The sequence below is a fragment of the Loxodonta africana genome, chromosome 1 (assembly GCF_030014295.1).
Source record: "Loxodonta africana isolate mLoxAfr1 chromosome 1, mLoxAfr1.hap2, whole genome shotgun sequence".
Classification (NCBI taxonomy): Eukaryota; Metazoa; Chordata; class Mammalia; order Proboscidea; family Elephantidae; genus Loxodonta; species Loxodonta africana.
Window position 1 is genome coordinate 72060510 of NC_087342.1, and position 20608 is coordinate 72081117.

Here is a 20608-nt window from a genome sequence, read left to right on the forward strand (position 1 = left end):
TTCATAATACCACATAAATAGGATCTGGTGCTATGTAGCCTCTTTTACTTAGCGTAATCATTTTGAGATAATCCAAGTTGTTGTATTTATCAGTAGTTCCTTTTATTGCTCAGTGAATTCTCACTGTATACATATATCACAATTTTTTTATCCATTTGACAGTTGATAAGTATTTGGATTATTTCCAGTTTTTGGCAACTATGACTACATCTGCTGTATATATCATCATACGGGTCTCTCTTTAGTGGAATTATATATATATATTTACTGGATAGTATATTTTCATTTCTCTTGGATGAGTATCTAGGATCAAATTGCTGCGTCATGTGATAAACTATGTTTAAACCTTGGTAAAAAACTGCCATATCTTTTTTAGGAGTAGTTTTACCATTTTGCATTCATACTAGCATTGTATGGCAATTTCTATTTTTCTGTATCCTTACCAGTACTTGGACTTGTCAAGGGTATTTTGGGTTTATTTGTTTGTTTTGGTTTTTGTTGTTTTGTTTTTCATTCTAGTACGTCTGTGGTGGTATATTCTTGTGGTTTTAATTTTCACTTTTCTATGACTTGTGATATTATATGTCTTTTCATTTGCTTATTTGCAATCCATGTTTTTCTTTATACGAGGCCTGCTTAAGACTCTTGCACCATCAAGATTGTATTGTCTGTTCCTTATTACTGTAGTTAGGAGAGTTTTTATATATTCTGGATTCAAGTAACTTATCAGATATTTGGTTTTGTAGGTATTTTCTCCCAGCATTTGCCTTATATTTTTATTTTCTTAAAGATGTCTTTCAAGGGGCAGGCATTTTTAATTTTTGGTAAAGTCCAATTTATCAATTTTTTTTTCATTTAGTGTCTTATCAAAGAAATCTTGTCATAATCGAATATGATGAAGATTTTCCTCTACTGTTTCTAGAAGTTTTATAGTTTCAGGTTTTATATATTGTCTATGACCAAATTCATCTTAACTTTTTAATATGACACAAGGAGGGCTCAAGGTTCTTTTTAAGTTTTGCATAGGGATGGCCAGTTGTTGAAACACCAATTGGTAAAAAGTTGCCTTTCTCCAATAATTTACCTTTTTATCTTTGTGAAAACAAATCAACTGTGTACATATGGGCTTACATCTGAGCTGTTCTGTTCCATTGATTTATATGTCAGTCCGTTCACCAGTATTACACAGTCTTGGTTACTCTAAGTTTATACTTCTTAAAATCAGGTATTGTGAGTCCTCTATCTTTTTTTTGTTTTTCATTAAAAAAATTGTTTCAGCTATTCCACATCTCTTGCTTTTCCATTTAAATTTCTGAGTGAATTTCTATAACAAAGTCTGCTGCTATTTTGATTAGGAGGAATTAAGTATATATATAAATTTGAGAAGTATTGACATATTAACAATATTGAATCCTTCAACCATGAACACAGTATATCTCTCAATTTAATAGATTTCATTTAATTTATCTCACTAATGTTTTGTGGTTTTCACCATACAGATCTTGCATGTATTTTGTTACTTTTATCCTTGTTTTGTTTTTCAATGTATTGTAAATTGTATTTTTTAATTTCCATTTCCATTTGTTCACTGCTAGTGTATAGAAATACATCTAATTTATGTACATTGAACACGTATCTGTGATTTTTCTCAACTCACCATACTAGATCTAGTACCTTGTACAGATATTGGAATATTTTGTGTAGAAATCATGTCATCTATCAATGTTGCTGTTGTTTTTGTGTGCCATCGAATCGATTGCAACTCCTAGAGACCCTATAGGACAGAGTAAAACTGCCCATAGGTTTTCCTAGGCTGTAATCTTTACAGGAGCAGGTTGCCGGTTATTTTCTCCGAGTGGCTGATGAGTGTGAACTGCCCATCTTTCAGTTAGCAGCTGAGCACTTTACCATTGCACCACCAGTTTTCCTTTGTCCATCAATAAAGACAGCTAGTTTCTTCCTTTCCAATCTGCATGCCTCTATTCTTTTTTATCTTGTCTTACTGCATATCCCATCTACTTTTCATTTACTCTTCAATGAAGTCTAAATGACCTAAAAGCTGATCTCCTTTCATGTCTCTTTATTTTCTACTTTCATGTCTTTGTTAATGAAATACCTTAAGTCTTCCTTCTCATGCCCTCCACAGCCTACCCCCATTCCAGGATACAAACTTCAGCAGAAAAATCCTATATATCCTTCAAGGCCCAGTGCAAATCTGACATTCTCTATGAAATACATCCTGATTTCCTATCTGAAAATACCCACTCTAAAGTTCACATAACTTCTTTTTTTCCTATGTATAATGTGCTGCAATAACATCCATTGATCCAGAATACTTTGAGACATATGAATACTTTTTTTCTTTAGGTCCTTCCCTTCCTACAAGACTGTAAGTTCTTTGAAAAAATGAACCATGTTTTATTTTTTCTTTTTCTGTCTTATCTAGTGCAATTCAAGGAATAACAAGTGTTTTTTAATGTCATTATATATAAATACTATAATTATATAATACTTTGGAGCCCTAGTGGAGAAGTCGTTAAGAATTCAGGCTGGTAACTAAAGGTCAGCAGTTCAAATCCACCAGCAGCCTCTTGGCAACCCTACTGGAGGGTTCTAACTCTGTCTTATAGGGTTGCTATGAGTCGGAGTTGACTGGCAATGGGTTTATATAGCTATTATATAATATTTGTGATATATATATAATATTTTCACTCCAGGCTTCTAATGTTCACAGTAGCTGGTTGATTTATGTAAACTATAAATTACATAACAGGATGCTTTTCAGAGAGGATTTAATAAACTATTACCTTTAGAGTAAATGCAGGCTTTAATTCAGAAGTTGTACTCAAGCTAATGTTATATTCTATCAGAAGGTTTTGTATGTATGTCTTCATTCTGATCCAACACCCTGATTCTCAAACACATTCCTGTGTTAGGGACAATTGAAAGTGGCTTTACTTATGAATTAAACGATAAAGATGTACAAATTCGAAAACTTTACATTTCATAATTTGCCACCTTTTTTTTAATACTAATGACACATATGGGATCTTTTTAGCTCGTAGATGGACTATGGATATAACTTTATAAGCGTCCCAATCATTTTCAACAGGAAATAGTGACATTACCTACTATTTTGTTGCTTCTCTGAATCTAGAAGAAGTGTGTATATTATTAACTTTAGATTATTATTAAAAATATAATATTCTAATTACTACACCTATACAAAAACTTAGTCCTAAAATCTGGTGGCTTAAAACACAATTTTCATTTCCTCATGATTTTGTGAATGAGGAATTTAAAAGGGTTCAGCTGGGTCATTCTTCATTGTGGTGTATCATGCACTGGAAGTCAGACATTGACTGGAACCTACACAAAATAATCACAATACTATAAACAAAACATGTCCAGGATCCAGCCAATGGCTCACACATTTCAAGGAATATTTGATACAACAGAGCTCCCAAATAAAATGAATTTAAACAGTTTTTGGACTTCATAACAGAGTTTGCAGCCTAGCTAATTTAATGCTTACTTGGTTGTATCAGCCTCAAACTGATGGAATAGAAGTTGAAGCACAGACTGCTACCATCTCATCCCTGATAATAGGATCAATGATCCCAAGGGGCAGCCAGTCAAGGGAGACTAGAAACATTTCTTAAGAATCAGACTAGGATTTATCTGAATTCCTTCACATAAATCTTATTGCAGTCAGTTTTTACCATCTCTTTATTTCTTTGGGGTAAGCATGTTTCTGGTGAGTTGTGCTATCTTGCAGAAAACAGGTGTTTCATGCAGTGATGTTTTTGGAAGGCAGTAGATATCAGGAATGGAGCTGGACTGTGCATCACTTACAAAGAATCCAAGTTGTTGAGTCTCTGACAGTACCAGATTCCTTCCACACTGGCCACATGTTTTTCATATTAGCTCTTGGCCAAAATAAGAAGCAGCACTTGTCTTTTGTTTTGTTTTCCATGACTTCTTCCATTTCTTGCAAGGCGATCTGATTTTCCTTGCTGTAAACTGATATAAAGATAGCATTGTTTGTTATCATTCACTGGGAAGGACATAAATCTGTATTTCTAGGGGAAGATCAATTGTTTCTTGGAAACTTGTGGCCCTCATGTCTCCTTTGTCTTCTGAGTGACTGTGAAAAATTTTGGCCATCACCAGCCACTCAGTTTATTTTCCCCATCTTTCATAGCATCTCTGCTACTGTTGTTGATCTTGTTGTTAGGGGCCATGCAGTAGGTTCTGACTCATAGTGGCCCTATGTACAACAGAAAAACAACACTGCCCAGTCCTGCGCTAGCCTCACAATTGTTGCTATGTTTGAGTCCATTGTTGTAGCCACTGTATCAATCCATCTCACTGACAGTCTTCCTCTTTTTCACTGACCCTATACTTTACCAAGCATGATGTTGTTCTCCAGGGACTGGTCCCTCCTGACAACATGTCCAAAGCAAGTGAGACAAAGTCTCGCTGTCCTTCCTTCTAAGGAGCATTCTGGCTTTACTTCTTCCAAGACAGTTTTGTTCAATCTCGCAGTCCATGGTAGATTCAATATTCTTTGCCAATACTGTAATTCAAAGTCGTCAACTGTTCTTCAGTCTTCCTTATTCATTGTCCAGCTTTCACATGCATATGCATATGAGGCAATTGAAAATATGCTCGGATCAGGACACTTAAGTCCTCAAAATGACATCTTTGTTTAAAAAAAAAAAAAGAATGGTTAGTAGTCTAATCCATTGTGATGCTCCCTTGATAAATAGAAAAGCATGCCTCAAACTAGGCATTGCCACAATTTGTTAAGACTGCCAGCGTTTGTATTAGGGAAACGTCCATTAGCATTTCAGAAATAGATCAAGACAGGGAACCCATCATTGCTTATTTTCTTTCCAAGTATATGCATATTAATTTTCTTGCTGGCATCATTAGTGACTGCTTTGATGTTCAAACCTAGCTATTCATCTGGAAGAAAAAAAAATGAAATAAACTAACAAAAAAACTAACCTAAGCAAATGTAACTCCCATCTGTGATGACCCACCAGGATTAACTTGCAGTTTCCAAATTTTCCAGTGTAATAGTCACAAATTTGTCCAAATAACCACTGCACTCACTTCCATTATTAACACGAAACCTTAAAATCTTTTATGCATCCTAATTTTGATGTATTCAATGCATATTTACGGAGTGCCTCTTACGTGTTAGACTTTGAGCTAGGGAGCATTCAGAGAAGAATGATTACAAGATAGTCTCTGTCCTTAAGGTGTAGAGGAGGCACATAGTTAAAGAAATGCAACCCAGCCTGTTGACGGTTATAGGTAAATGCAGATATCCAGGAGTCTCAAAAGGTTTTTGAATGGGGGATATATAAACAATGAAAATTCTCTGTTGGATGTTAAAGAATACATAGGGATTGGCTTTAACTTGGAGAGAGAAGGAGAGAGGGTATTGGAGGAAGTCACTGTAGGCAGAAAAGTTAAAGCAATGCCTCATGAGTAAGATGAAGCATCTAGATTTCATGTATTTGGTGGACTTTAAAACATTTTAGAAAGAGGTCATGGAGAAAAAGAAATGGGTTTTAGGAATAAGCAAGGCACAAAGGATGAAGGACAAAGTTTGAGCTTGTTGTTCTTGTTGTCAGGTGCCGTCCAGTTGGTTCCTACTTATAGCGACCCTATGCACAACAGGACGAAACACTGCATGGGCCTGTGCCATCCTTACAACCGATGTTATCTTTGAGCCCATCGTTGCATCCACTGTGTCAGACCACCTGGTTGAGGGTTTTCCACTTTACACTGATCCTGTACTTTAACAAGCATGATGCTGTTCTCCAGGGAATGATCCCTCCTGACAACCTGTCCACAGTAAGATGCAGTCTTGCAATCCTTGCTTCTAAGGAGCATTCTGGTTGTACTTCTTCCAAGACATATTTGTTCCTTCTTTTGGCAGTCCATGGTATATTCAATATTCTTCACCAACACCACAATTCAAAGGCATCAGTTCTTCTTCAGTCTTCCTTATTCATTGTCCAGCTTTCACATTCATATGATGTGACTGAAAATACCATGGTTTTGGTCAGGTGCACCTTAGTCTTCCAGGTTACGTCTTTGCTTTTCAACACTGTAAAGGGGTCTTTTGCAGCAGATTTGCCCAATACAATGCGTCTTTTGATTTCTTGACTGCTGCTTCCATGGATGTTGATTGTGGATCCAAGTAAAATGAAATCCTTGACAACTTCGATCTTTTCTTGTTTATCATGATGTTGCTTCTTGGCCCAGTTTGAGGATTTTTGTTTTCTTTATGTTGAGGTGTATCCATACTGAAGGCTGTGGTCTTTGATCTTCATCAGTCAGTGCTTCAAGTCCTCTTCACTTTCAGTAAGCAAGGTTGTGTCATCTGTGTAACGCAGGATGTTAATGAGTCTTCCTCCAATCCTGATGCCCCCTTCCTCTTCATATTGTCCCACTTCTCGGAGTATTTCCTCAGCAAAGAGGTTGAATACGTATGGTGAAAGAATACAACCCTGATGCACACATTTCCTGACTTTAAACCACTCAGTATCCCCTTGTTCTGTCCGAACAACTGCCTCTTGATCTATGTCCAGGTTCCTCATGAGCACAACTGTTATGGAATTTCTATTCTTTGCAATGTTATCCATAATTTGTTATGATCCACACAGTTGAATGCCTTTGCATAGTCAATAAAACACAGAGAAACATCCTTCTGGTATTCTCTGCTTTCAGCTGAGATCCATCTGACATCAGCAATGATATCCCCGGTTCTACATCCTCTTCTGAATCTGGCCTGAATTTCTGGCAGCTCCCTGTTGATGTACTGCCACAGCTGCTTTTGAACGATCTTCAGCAAAATTTCCCTTCCGTGTGATAATAATGATATTGTTTGATAATTTTTGCAATCGGTTGGATCACCTTTCTTGGGAATAGTTATAAATATGGATCTCTTCCAGTCAGTTGGCCAGGACGCTGTCTTCCATATTTCTTGGCATAGATGAGTGAGCACTTCCAGTACTGCATCCGTTTGTTGAAACATCTCAGTTGATATTCTATCAATTCCTAGAACCTTGTTTTTCGCCAGTGGCTCCAGTGCAGCTTGGACTTCTCTTCCTTCAGTACCATTGGTTCCTGATCATATGCTACCTCTTAAGACTGTTAAACATCGACTAATTCTGTGTATTCCTTCCATCTTCTTTTGATGCTTCCTGCGTTATTTAATATTTTCCCCCATAGAATACTTCACTATTGCAACTCGAAGCTTGAACTTTTTCTTCAGCTTTTTCAGCTTTAGAAACGCTGAGTGTGTTCTTCCCTTTTGGTTTTCCATCTCCAGCTCTTTGCACATGACATTATAATACTTTACTTTGTCTTCTCGAGCCACCCTTTGAAATCTTCTGTTCAGTTCTTTTAGTTCATCATTTCTTCCCTTTACTTTAGCTGCTCAACATCAAAGAGCAAGTTTCAGAGTCTCCTCTGACATCCATCTTGGTCTTTTCTTTCTTTCCTGTCTTTTCAATGACCTCTTGCTTTCTTCATGTATGATGTCCTTGATGTCATTCCACAACTTGTCTGGGCTTTGGTCATTAGTGTTCAATGCATCAAATCTATTCTTGAGATGGTCTCTAAATTCAGGTGGGATATACTGAAGGTCATATTTTGTGTCTCATGGACTTGCTCTGATGTTCTTCAGTTTCAGCTTAAACATGCATATGAGCAATTGATGGTCTGTTCCATAATCGACCCCTAGCCTTGTTCTGACTGGTAATATTGAGCTTTTCCATCATGTCTTTCTACAGATGTAGTCAATTTGATTCCTGCGTGTTCCATCTGGTGAGGTCCATGTGTATAGTCGCCATTTATGTTGCTGAAAAAAGGTATTTGTAATGAAGAAGTTGTTGGACTTGCAAAATTCTATCACCAAGGCCATATTTTTCAAGTACCGATCCTTTTTCTTTGTTTCCAACTTTTGCATTCCAATCACCAGTAATTATCAATGCATCCTAATTGCATGTTCAATCAATTTCAGACTGCAGAAGCTTATAGAAATCTTCACTTTCCTCATCTCTGGCCTTAGTGTTTATTGCATAAATTTGAATAATAGTTGTATTAACTGGTCTTCCTTGTAGGAGTATGGATATTATCCTATCAGTGACAGCGTTGTACTTCAGGATAGATCTTGAAATGTTCTTTTTGATGATCAATGCAACACCATTCCTCTTTAAGTTGTCTTTCCTGGCATAGTAGACTATATGATTGTCTGATTCAGAATGGCCAATTCCAGTCCATTTCAGCTCACTAATGCCTAGGATATCAATGTTTATGCATTCCATTTCATTTTTGACAATTTCCAATTTTCCTAGATTCATACTTTGTACATTCCAGGTTCTGATTATTGATGGATGTTTGCAGATGTTTCTTCTCACTTTGAGTCCTGCTGCATCAGCAAATGAAGGTCCCAAAAAGCTTTACTCCATCCAGGTCATTAAGGTCAACTCTGCTTTGAAGAGGCAGCTCTTCCCCAGTACTCTTTTGAGTGCCTTCCAATCTGGGGGGCTCATCTTCCAGCACTATATCAGATAACATTCCGCTGCTATTCATAAGGTTTTCACTGGCTAATTCTTTTCAGAAGTAGGCTGCTGGGACCTTCTTCCTAGTCTGTCTTAGTCTGGAAGCTCAGCTGAAACCTCTCCTCCATGGGTGACCCTGCTGGTATCTGAATACTGGTGGCATAGCTTCCAGCATCACAGCAAAATGGAAACCCCCACAGTACGAGAAACTGACAGACACATGTGGGAAGTTCGTGTTAGATGCTGCAAAAGTGGAAAGCCATCAAACCCTGTAAGTAGATAGCAGCTGCATGATGAAAATCAGTTGAACAAATTTGTAGATGTTAACATGAACAAAGTCAATAAGAAATGTTAACTGATTGAATGTGGGGTGAGAGAATTAGAGGAGTCAAGAACAACTCCTGGAATCCCACCTTGGGAATTTGTAGGGCATGGCTTTCATTAATTGATATATGTTATTCAGGAGAGGAAGGAATTTTGTTAGATGTAAAGATGTCAGTTTTGGGCATTTTCAGTTAGACCAGACTATGGGACACAGAAGCAGATGATGAAAAAGCATTTCATACATTGCTGTGAAGCTCAGGTAAGAGATGTATATTTAGGCTGGAGACGCATATTTTGAAGTCCACTCTAGATATATGGCACTGAAGCCAAAGAAATGAATATAAAAGCAACGAGTGAAAGAAAAGAACACAGGACACAACAGTATATATTCACTGACTGAGGTATCCAACTTCTTTTTAATGTAGTTATCCCTGAAGGGATCCACAGATACAAAAAAACATTTTGAGGAGCACACGATATTTCAGCGTATTTGCATTTCTTAAAGTTTGTTTTCCTGATTCTGTAGTTCTTATGCACATAAACTAAGATGCTTTGGAGTAACATTTTGCAAGGAGCAGTCCTGCTTTTTCTAACTGGACCTGGCATTGTGGGAAACTCTTTTGTATTTGTGGAACATATGTATGTGTTCATCATGAGTCTTGAGAAGAAACAGACTGACCTTATTCTCAGTCATCTGGCTTTGACCAATACCATGATACTTTTTACCAAAGGAATACCAGAGACAATAGCTGCATTTGGCTTAATAAACTTCCTCGGTGCTGTTGGTTGTAAAATTTTTATTTATCTTTGGAGAGTGTCCTGGGGTCTTTCCATCTGCACCACCAGCCTCCTGAGTGTGGTTCAGGATACCACCATCAGGGCCAGAGATGCTTCATGGATGAAGTTCATACCAAGGACCCCCTGGCATGATTTTCACTTGTCTGTGCTTTTGGATCTTCAATTCACTAATGAAGACTAACTAACTTGCTCTACTCCATCAAAACCATCAGCAACATAACCAGATCTGGATATAGACATTATGCTAACTATTGCTCAATTTCACCATCCAGAGAGATAATGAGATGGATTTTTCTCATTCTCATGATATTGCAAGATGTATTCTTTATGGGCTTCATGACCTGGGCCAGCAGCCACATGGCACTTCTCCTTCATAAACACCACAAACATGTTTTGTATCTTAAAAACTCTAGATATAGCCGCAAAACCACTCCTGAGACCAAAGCCATTCAAAGTATTCTTCTGCTGATGTTTTGTTTTCTTTCCTTTTATTGGACAGATTGTATTTTGCCCTTCTATGTAGCTTCTTTATCAGGAAGACATCCTATAGCAATAAATATTGAAATATTACTAGTGGTTATGCCATTGTCAGTCCTTTCATATTATCAGGAACAGCTGCCTAACTACATACTGACAATGTGCTTGATACTTGCATGAAATACTTATGGACATAGATCTCTTCAGGGACTAATACTGTAGCCTTTCAGGATTGTATAGGTACACATTTAACAGTTGCCTAACCAAATAAAGGCTTGTTTATTCATTAAAAAAAAAAAAAAGATCTCTGGCAGAACAAACTTGCACAGGCACCAAAATTTATAAGGACTGAGACTCCTTGTAGCTTCCATCTTTGGGGTAGGAATGTCATTGTCGTCTTATGCAATGACTGAGCCACTCAATCTCCTCTCGGCAATCCAGGCAAGAATGAGAAAGAAGCAATAAGGAAAAAGGAGTAACATCTGTGTCAGGATAAGAAAACTTTTCCAGCATTCTCAATCAGACTTACTGATATTCTTTCTTATTGGCAAATTCTATATGACATGAAAACCGTTGTACAAAGGAACTTAGGAAATGCAGATTTTGTTTTTACTCATGGCTACCACCTACAATACCAGGGTTATTTAAATAAGGTAAAATAGGAGAATATATATTTGGTAGATAACTCGCCACAAAGTAGATGCTAAAATATTTCTCCTGAATTCAAAACCCTATATGTTGAGTTAATTCAGAGTGAAGAAATATTTGTGAAAATATTTACTTAAAGCAGAAAAGGAGGAAAACATATAGTTTATTTTGTATTTTACCTCCCCATCAGTATTCTTCACAACTGCATACTTGAATTGTATCTCTGGTATCTCAAAATTTATCAAAGTAAAGATCATGATTTTCATCTTTCATTTTGGGGAAAAAAAGACTTCAGGTTAGTAAGGGTGTGTTGAACCAGCTCTTCTCATATATTGCCAATGGAGTATAAACTTTTATATTTTCTGTGGTCACCTTGGTAATATCTACCAAAACAAAAACTCACATACCCTTGGATCCAGCAACTTAATTTCTATAGAAATGTAGCCTACATATATTCTTGTATGTATATGTGTATATTGATATATATACAAGATAATGAATTGCACTATTCCTGATTGTGTTTATTCTTGGGGATTCAGTAACAAATTGTCACAAACTGGGTGGTATAAGTGACCTCTCCAGTCTGATTACTTCTGAAAACAAAAATGCTGAATTTAATGATCAGAAATTTAATAGACAATCATTATAATCTAGACCTGTGGAAGAAACGCATTACAGATCTCAACCCTCCTAATGGAGAAATCTATTAGTAGCAAAGACACTAGATAAAACATTAGTTATTTGAAGAACAGTAAATTGGAAAGATTCTTGGGGCTTATTCCCAGATTTATGGGATGGACTGGGGAAGAAGGTGTTACTAAAAGGTGATGTAGGTAGCAGAGCATTAGGGATAACTGTGCTAATTAAGGGCATGCTTTCTTCTCCTCATCTAATGTTGTTGCTATTGAGTGCAGTCTAGTTGATTCCCACTCAGAGCGACCTTATAGGACAAAGTGGGGAGAGTGAAATTGAAGCAGAGCTAGAGCTTTCTTAAAGAGGTCTTTCTCAGTCTTCCTTCTCCCCATGTTCCGGGTTCTGAGTACAGGTTTGTCACTGAGCTCCTCCTTTGAGGCTGTCTCTGAGAAGCTTTACTCTGGGTCCTGCCCCGCTCTGCCCTGGTAATCGTGAAATTTCTGTAGATTCGAGTAACCTGAAAACCAAAGTAGGACACGGAGAGATGTTTGCATTTCTGATATAAAAGTGAACTCAACAGGGAGAAAGCAAGGGGAATTAGCTCAAGTGGTAGAGTGCTTGCTTAGCATGCGAGAGGCCCCTGCATTCTTCAATTTTATATGCTCCGGTTGCCTTCCCTAATTCCATGGTTGCCCAACGGTATTCGGATTTACCTGGCTTTAACGAGAGCAGTGCCACTGTGTCCTGTGCTTCTGTGCTAGGTTTGAAAAAGAAATTAAACATTGTACACAAAACAGAAAAAGGAACAGAACTTTTCCAAATACTGGCTTTGGGGCTTCAGCCCAAAGTTAAAAAATGTCTTTGCAGGAAAATAAATTTTCTCCTCTTGGTGACTAAGTAAAAAGAACACCCTGGGAATTGTGTCAGGAGGAACAAGCAGGAGAGTCTGGGTGTGCTGATTTTTTGTCTTTACTCACATTGACAATCCATGGGCAGGGAGCAAAGGAAAATCTCTCTTCTCTCTGCTTCTCTGCAGTTGACCAGGTATTACGGAGAAAGACAGAGCAGAGAGATTTGGGACAAGCATGTGTGAAGGTGAGGGCTGGTATATTAATTCGGGTGATCAGGTATGCTTTTACAAAGAAGGTGACAATTGACGCCTCTACTCATCTCCCTGAAGGGCTCATTCTGACTAAAATGTTCTCAAAATAACTTGGGAATGAGATCTTCCTCTAACTTCCAAGACGAAACACACTTTAAAATGTGGTTTTGAAATTGCAATATTATGCCACTTTGAAAGAAACTGCGTGAGGTTCCGTATCAACCACATCTCACGTGGCATTCAGCTCAGGCGGCCAGAGCAGAGTCACCTTGCTAATGGGGACATTCGGTCTCTGCAAGCGCTGGGTTCTGGAGACTCCGAAGATCCTGGGACCCTTGCCCAAACCTCTTTCCAGCACCACTTGATTCGTCTCAGCGTTACCCCACGTATAGCCCATAGGAGAATATTTTTGTTGATTAAACATGCTTCTCCAGTTCAGGCTGGGATAGCTGTGTCAGTGGGCCGGGCAGTTCGGGGTGGAGGGGGGAGGCCCACAGCTGGAATGTGCTCTCTTTACTTTCAGGAGACAAAGGCAGAGAAGTTGGGAGGGAGGAGCAAGGTTTTTCCCCAGGACCTTTTCTGGTAACTCCTTTTCCTCACACTCCTGGCTCATAGAGTTTTTATCCCAAGCGTCAACTGCGAAGCTCTGCCCTCAATCCGGTCCTGGCTTGGGCTTGGTGGCTCGAAGTTCCCAGCAGTCCCAGGTAACCAGGAAAGCCGGTGGGGTGTGGCGTATTTGGCTAGAGGCGGGAATCGGGGGATTAGCTCAGATGGTAGAGCGCTCGCTTTGCATGCGAGAGGTGGCGGGATCGACGCCCGCATTCTCCAATTTTGACCGGCTTCTCCCTCTTGGTTTGTATGCTGCGCTCTCAACTGGCTGGCTTCTTCCGTTGATTGCCTAGGAGCTTCTCACCTAGGAAACTTGGGCGCCTTGTTGCGTCACTATTACTACTCACCACAGAGACCACTACCCCAAGTTTCAGCCTCCTGTATTTTCCACTTCTACTCCTGGCTTGGCACTTCTAGTCACTCAGGCCTCCGCTCAAATTTCACCAAAACTGCTCTCATCAAAGCCAAGGGGGATCTCTTAAAAATCATAAAATGCAGTGGGAGCCCCCCCTTTTTTTTCCACTTCCTTTTGAAATATGACCATTATTCCTTGCCCCACCCCCAGCCCCCATGACAATCATCTGTTCCCTGGATTTATTCAACCCCAGGTAGTTTTGGGAGCCCTGGTGGTGCAGTGGTTAGGACTCTGGCTACAACCAAAAAGTCAGCAGTTCCAACCCACCAGCCGCCTCTTGGAAACTCTTTGGGGTAAATCCTGGTAGTCCTGTAGGGTTGCTATGAATCTGAATCGATTCTTGGCAACGGGTTTTTTTGTTTTGTTTTTATTAGTTCTTGAATTGGTTAATCTCCTTCATCTCCACTTTTTCTCTACCTTTCTGTTAAGAACGAGTGTCCTCTGAGATTCAATCCTTGAACACCTTCTCAAGCTAACTCTGGGGCCTTTGTAGCCATTCAGACTTGTACGTAAATATTTCTGTAACTCTGACCCTTTCCCCGCCAGGATGTTCTGAATTATTACCTTATCTCAGAGCTATCCAATATGCATCACATATAATTTTAAATGTTCCAGTAGACACATTGAAAAAGGTAAATGAAATTAATTTTAATATCATATTTTTTAAATTTTATGTATTAAATTATCATTTCATCAAGTGATAGATATGAACTTATGAAAGAAATAGTTTTTAAATACCATACATGTTTTATGCTTGCAGCATCTCATTACAGGCTAGCCACATTTCAAATACTCTATAGCCACATGTCGCTAGTTGTTAACCATATTAAGCAGTGCATCCCTCTAGAGTTTATTTCTCCTGCCTTCAACTACAATCCCCATCTGCATTCTGGAGCACCACGTCTATTAGTTCCACCCTTCATCCCTGACTCCCTCACTGATATCTCCACTGACACATCCCATGAGTGTTTCAGGACTAACAGAACCTGAAGAGAACCCAATAATTTCTCTCCCCAAACCTGCTTTAGTTAAAGAAGTTCCAGTGTTAGAGAAAAGCACCATCATCCATGCAATTGCCCAAGACAGAGACCCAAGGACTTTCATACCCCTTGTCAGCATGGGCATTCAGTTTTTCACTAAATCTTCTCAATTCAACTTCTCTGTCTAGTTTAGAAATACTAGCTTCTTTTTATTTTCCTCTTCAATAGCCCAAGCTGATTTTGCCTCTGGACCTTTGCATGGCTGTTCCTTCTGCTTGGAAGTCTCCAGAGTTTTCACGCAGCTGTCTTTCCCATCACTTGGCTCACCTTGAAGTCATCTCCTCAGAACAGCTTTCCCTAAATTACATCAGGTGTTTTACTTCCATCATTTCTGAAATCATCTGGTTTATTATTTTGTTTTTATTTTTTGTCTCCCCATACTAAAATGTAATATTGTCTTGCTGGTGACTGAATCCCAAAGACTAATATAAAACATACTGCCCCAGAGCCTAATAGGCCAGATGGACCCTTAATAAATGTTTGCTGAAGGGATTTATTTATTTATTTTTGAAGGGATGGAAGGATGAATGCATCTAACTCCGCTGCCAGTACTCTCTGTATCTATTCAGCATCTTTGCCAGGTCCATTAGGATAATGCCGGAACTCTCCTCCTGATCTCTGTGTTTACAGTTCAAGGTAACAAATGCACATATACTTCACCCCTTAATTCCACTTCCTACAGTACTCTTGGAGATGTGCCAGAAAAATGTATGATGATAATCATGGCAGGAATATTTGTGACACCAAGGGACTGACAACCCTCGAAACACCCAACAATAGGAGAACAGTTTAATATATTATGGCAGATCCATATGATGGAATCTTTGATTAACACAAGTGGGAAGGAAGGCACAAGATTAAAACAAATAGACAAAAAAAAAAAAAAACAACAGATTCAAGGAGTGGTGTTAAAAGTAAGTTTTCCAAAGAGTGTAGAGCAAGGAGCCAAACCTCAAAAACAAATCTTTTGCTGTTAGGTCAAGTCCAACTCATAGTGACCCTCTAGGACAGAGTAGAGGCTTCAGGGTTTCCAAAGAGCAGCTGGTGGACTTAAACTGCTGACCTTTTGGTTAGCAGGCAAGCTCTTAACCACTGTACCACCAGGGCCCCAACAAGGAGCCAGTTACCCAAAAGTACACTTAGGTACATAGATCATTTCTTGGCCATTCATTTAACAGTCTTTGGAAAGACACATAAGCACTTGATAACACTGACTGCATCTGGGCCAGGGAAATGAATGCCCGGGAACACAGCTGGGAGGGGAATTTTTCACTATCATTCTTTCGAAAACCTCTTGTATATTTAACTATGTGATTTTATTAACTATTAAAAATAAGCAAAATTTTAAAATAAAATATCTGTCGTAGTGGTCTCCGTGCTTTTCTATTTTTCCAAAGAAAAAAGACAAATCTGAATTCATTGTATTCTTTATCCCCAATTTTTAGACCAAACTTTCTGGACTCCCAATAGCAGTCTTCGTCTACAAAGATAATTTGGATGTCCAGGGCCAGAAACTAAATATGCTCAGGACCACAGAAACTGTGATAAAAGAGGTTTTCAAAATTAAAATGTTTTCCAGTCTTGGCAACACGTCTCACCTATCTGCCCAAAGTTGAGAGTGGGGATGAGGATTAGATTGGAGATGCAATGAAGGAAGGAAAAGGGAATCACAAGCAGACAGCCTCCATTAGTTCCCACAGGTATTAGTGGCTTGGAGGCAAGGGAGTGGAATTTCAAGTGCTCCACCAAATGTCTACAGGCTCTGGAGGAAAGGGACTCAAACCACAGAAGCCTAAATCCAGCATTCACTTTCCCACATACCCATAGCTCAAGCCCTCTGTGAGGCAAGATCAAACAGTACCTGCTGAGGCACAAGGATTTAAGGAAGATCGAGGCTGAACTGTAACCAGAGGCAGCTCTAGCCCTGTCAGTCTGCGTGGGGTCCCACAAAGACCAGCTGTTAATCTATACACCTGCCATTCACTGTATGTATAATGTCCTATCTTCCCCCAGCCCAAACCCTTGGACACGGGCTGTTTTGCAGATCTATCAGGCCCTGGATCAAGTTTTTGTCAGTTAATTCCAGTCACAAAGGTTCACTTGACCACTCTTTCATTTGAGTCATCTAAATAACTTATTATTTATTCATTCAGTAAAAATGGGATTTAATGTGAAAATGAGATTCCTGTGTAGATGAAGGTCAGAAATAAAATCCATCACAACACTCTAAAATAACTGAGCGAGGGGAAGTAGTGCAGCCTCCAGATATCAGGGAGAAACCCTACTGCTGCTGGCCTGGAGGAGCTGAGGGTTTTCTTAGGATGGGGTGTCTCAGGGAGAATGGGGAGCACAAGGGACTTACAGTGTTGTTGGAATGGGAAGGGGAGGAACAGGAAGTAGCAGACTGAACAACTCTCCAGGGCATGGTCCCCTCCTGTTCCCAGGTAGATCTTGTAGCGTCAACAATTAAAGATGAACATTGATGTCTTTCTAACAGTTATGTTTTCAGCAACTGAAAAACAAAACAAATGCCCTTTCAAGTCTAAAAGATGGAATATTTAATTGGAATTTTAAACTAAAAGTGCTTGTCTTGAATTAAGTATAAATGTACAACTTGCCCCGCAAACTTTTCTAGTTATGCACAGCTGGTCCACTGGGGGGCAGTGTGTGCAGCGGTTAAAGCGCTGGCTGCCAACCAACCCACCGGTGGCTCCTCCGGAAAGAGATGTGGCAGTCTGCCTTTGTAAAGACTTGCAACCTTGGAAACGGAGCAGTTCTGCTCTCTGCTTTGGGGCACTACAAGTCTGAATCGACTACACTGCAGTGAGTTTGGTTTTGATTTAGTCACAGTGGGAGATGGCAAGTGAGTGTGGAGACTGGAAATGCTGGCTCCAAACCATCTCCTAGACATCACGTCAACAGTCAGTTGATAACCCTATTTTTAAACAGAAGAGCCACAAATTCCGGGATACCTGTGCTAATTAACCCGTCAGTTAACAACGTGGTCACCCCTCGATGAGTCGATGGGACTTGCTTCCTTCTCTTCCATGAAATTGGGAAGTATAAATTATAATGGAAACAAGAAATTTCCCACAGCGATCTTCTCCAGGTCTTCCTTATCCCCTCCCTCCTCCTCTCAAATCAATGTTGCTCCCGCCTCTTGCCCTAGGCAGTCTCTGAGATGCTAAGCAGTTACTGTATTTGGATGCTGGCCTCAGTCCTGGTGGCCAGAGGGAGTGGCATTTGTTAATCAGAATTGCAAATGAGCCAAAATCTTGAAATCGCCTATAGATGAGGGGAGTTAGCTCCTGTGGTAGAGCCCTTCTTAGCAAGCAAGAGGTAAGGTGATAAACGCCCACGTTCTCCAGTTTTTCCTCTGGCTGAAAACAAGACCAGGTGAAGGAAATCAGGGAAAGGGCAGTGGAGACACAACCCCAAGTAGGCTACAGTAAGTTCCAGGAAGTAAGAGAAAGGCAGAGTAACATTCTCTGTACTGAGCTGTCCTGAATATTTCATCCATTTTAGCCTGGGAAACCGCAGCTCTGAGGGAGAAAGTCCTGGCAATCTGTTCCTGTAAAGATTACAGCCTAGAAATCCTTACGGGGCAGTTCTACTCTGTCACATGGAGTCTTACTGAGTTGTCGCCTGAAGGCAGAGAACAGCAGCCTGGCAAACAAGAAAGCTAATGGGTGGATCCTAGAAAGACTAGACAAACCGGAGAATTTGTGAGGCTGGGGTCTCCCAGTTTCATGGGCCTGGGGAGGGGCATGAAAATCCGGAGAGTCAGTGAAAGGAAGATTCTGAGACCCAATGAAATCTTTAGAGGAAATTCATGTGGGAAGAGTGGGAGCAGGAGGATAATCCTAAATAGGTGGTCACCTCGGAGGGAAGTGTAAGGGCCTGTCTCAGGTCCCACCGTCAGTGACCCACCATCACTGATATTACAGGTCACTGTAATGGCAGTCCAGATTTATATCCTTAGAATGGCCTCAAAAATTAAAAAAGGAAAACATAGATGCAATTTTCCAGCACCAATACCAGAACCTGAATTGATTTTTTCCTCTAGTTCTAGAGGCGGAAATAGGCAAAATATGAAAAAAACAAAAGAAAACAAAACAAAAACTCCCAGCTGAGAATAGTGAAAAGCAATTTTATTCCCATCAGCTCGCAGATCCTGGTGAGGGTCAAGACAGTGAAGAAAAGATAGAGAGCCTTTGGGTACTTGTACTGCAGAGCAGCGGAGTCCTTGCGTTTCACCCCTAGCTCACAGCTTTCCTCTCCCACTTGAGCTAAGCATCTGAGTCTTAAGTCCTCAGGTTCTGAACCATCAAGAAGCCTCATGATGATGCTCAGAACATGAAGGAGTCCTGGGAAACTAGCACTGGTGAGGGCAGTGATGCAGTGTAGAGGAAATGGGTTGAGAGACTTCTCACAGTTGGCTCAGCTGCACAGACACCTAGTGCCACAGAGGTGGTCACTGGGGTTTTCTGTTGGTTCCTTTATAGGCTGGTTGGCTCATTCCAGAGGCCCTCACTACAGCTGACAGTCTTCTTTGAGAGCTTGTCCAATCTTGCTCCAGTATTGGCACTGTGGCCTCCCTCTCAGTCATTTGGGTCTCAACACAAATGTCACTTCTTTGGAGAACTTTTTCTGATGACTTCAACGAAATCAATGCCCTCTGCGGCTCCATCTTCTGTGTAAAATGTATCTGTACTGAAGAGCATCACTAAATTACTGCTGTATTATCTATCTTCTCTTTAAAATGTACACTTCCTGAGCCTTTTCCTTTCTTGTTCTGCCAGTGTATTCCCAGTGTCTCGGGTTAGATCAGGGCATCTGGGTGAAAGGAATATTCCGGAAGAAAGAAAAAAATCAGATGGAGGAGACAGATATGAATTCCAAATGATTAGTTTCATAAGGAAAAGCTAAATTATGTTATTTTCTCAAGTCAATCCTAGCCCTAAAAGAGGTAAAGGAGTGAGCTAAAGGAATCTAATATGCTTCTAAGAATCACAGGCAGGTTAGGGTAACTCATCAATTCCAGCACAAATCCATTTTCCTCATGCAACCTGACAAATTGACAAGTGTGTTTTATCCTCCCAACAGTAAAATGAAGACCAAGGATATGGATTACAACTGAAATAATTTCACAGTGTGGCTTCTCTCACACTTAGCACTATTCCATTTAAAAATACTAGGAGACATAAACTGTGTAGGACATTAATAAGCCAATCAAGTGATAGTCAGTATTCTGAATCTCAATAATATATTAATTGCTTTTCTAAATATGACAAAAATCTTGACATCTATTCATTAACACTGAATTTTTATTCAATACTACAAAATTAGATTTAAAAAATTTAATAGTGAGAAATATGAGGGGTGGTAAATTCTATTCCTTTTTATAAAATTATGTGCATACATATATATATGAAATATAAGCAAGATGAAAAGAGAATATCATATTAAAAAGGAAGTTATATATCAATAAAATATTAATTCTTAACGCATACATTAGAAAAATCATTAAAATACATTATTAGACTACTTTGAAAAAAATGCAAATGATGTGTTGACAAATTTTATGATTCTTCAAGGTACTTCTTCGATTTTAGATTCTAGTCTTAAATGCTTTAGAAGTACAATGATTAAATAAGCTGTGCATTCAACAAAAGAAGTAAAAAAAAGAAATATTGAAGCAGGAAGAATAAACAGTAAAGATAGGCATGGTAATTCATTAATGAGAAAATAGCAATATCTGATTGGTTTGTGGGGAAAAAAAGTTCACTCATCAGCCAAACAAAAAAACATAGGGACTAAGTCCAAATTTCTTTGCTCCTTTGCTCCTTTGAGAAAATGAATTAGTGGATGCTGAAGTACCACATTTTAAAAGTGTGCTAGGCTTATTTATTGAAATGTTCATCTGTATTTTTTATCTAGCTGTCCCCGCGGGTGCAGAGAAGCAGGCCCCACG

General features: G+C 39.3%; 1 non-coding gene across 1 annotated transcript; it reads left to right on the top strand.

Moving 5' to 3' along the window:
- The first annotated feature begins 13325 nt into the window (after positions 1-13325).
- TRNAA-UGC (transfer RNA alanine (anticodon UGC)) lies at positions 13326-13398 on the top strand. Its single transcript has one exon. It is a non-coding gene; the product is annotated as a tRNA-Ala (tRNA).
- The last annotated feature ends 7210 nt before the right edge of the window (positions 13399-20608 follow it).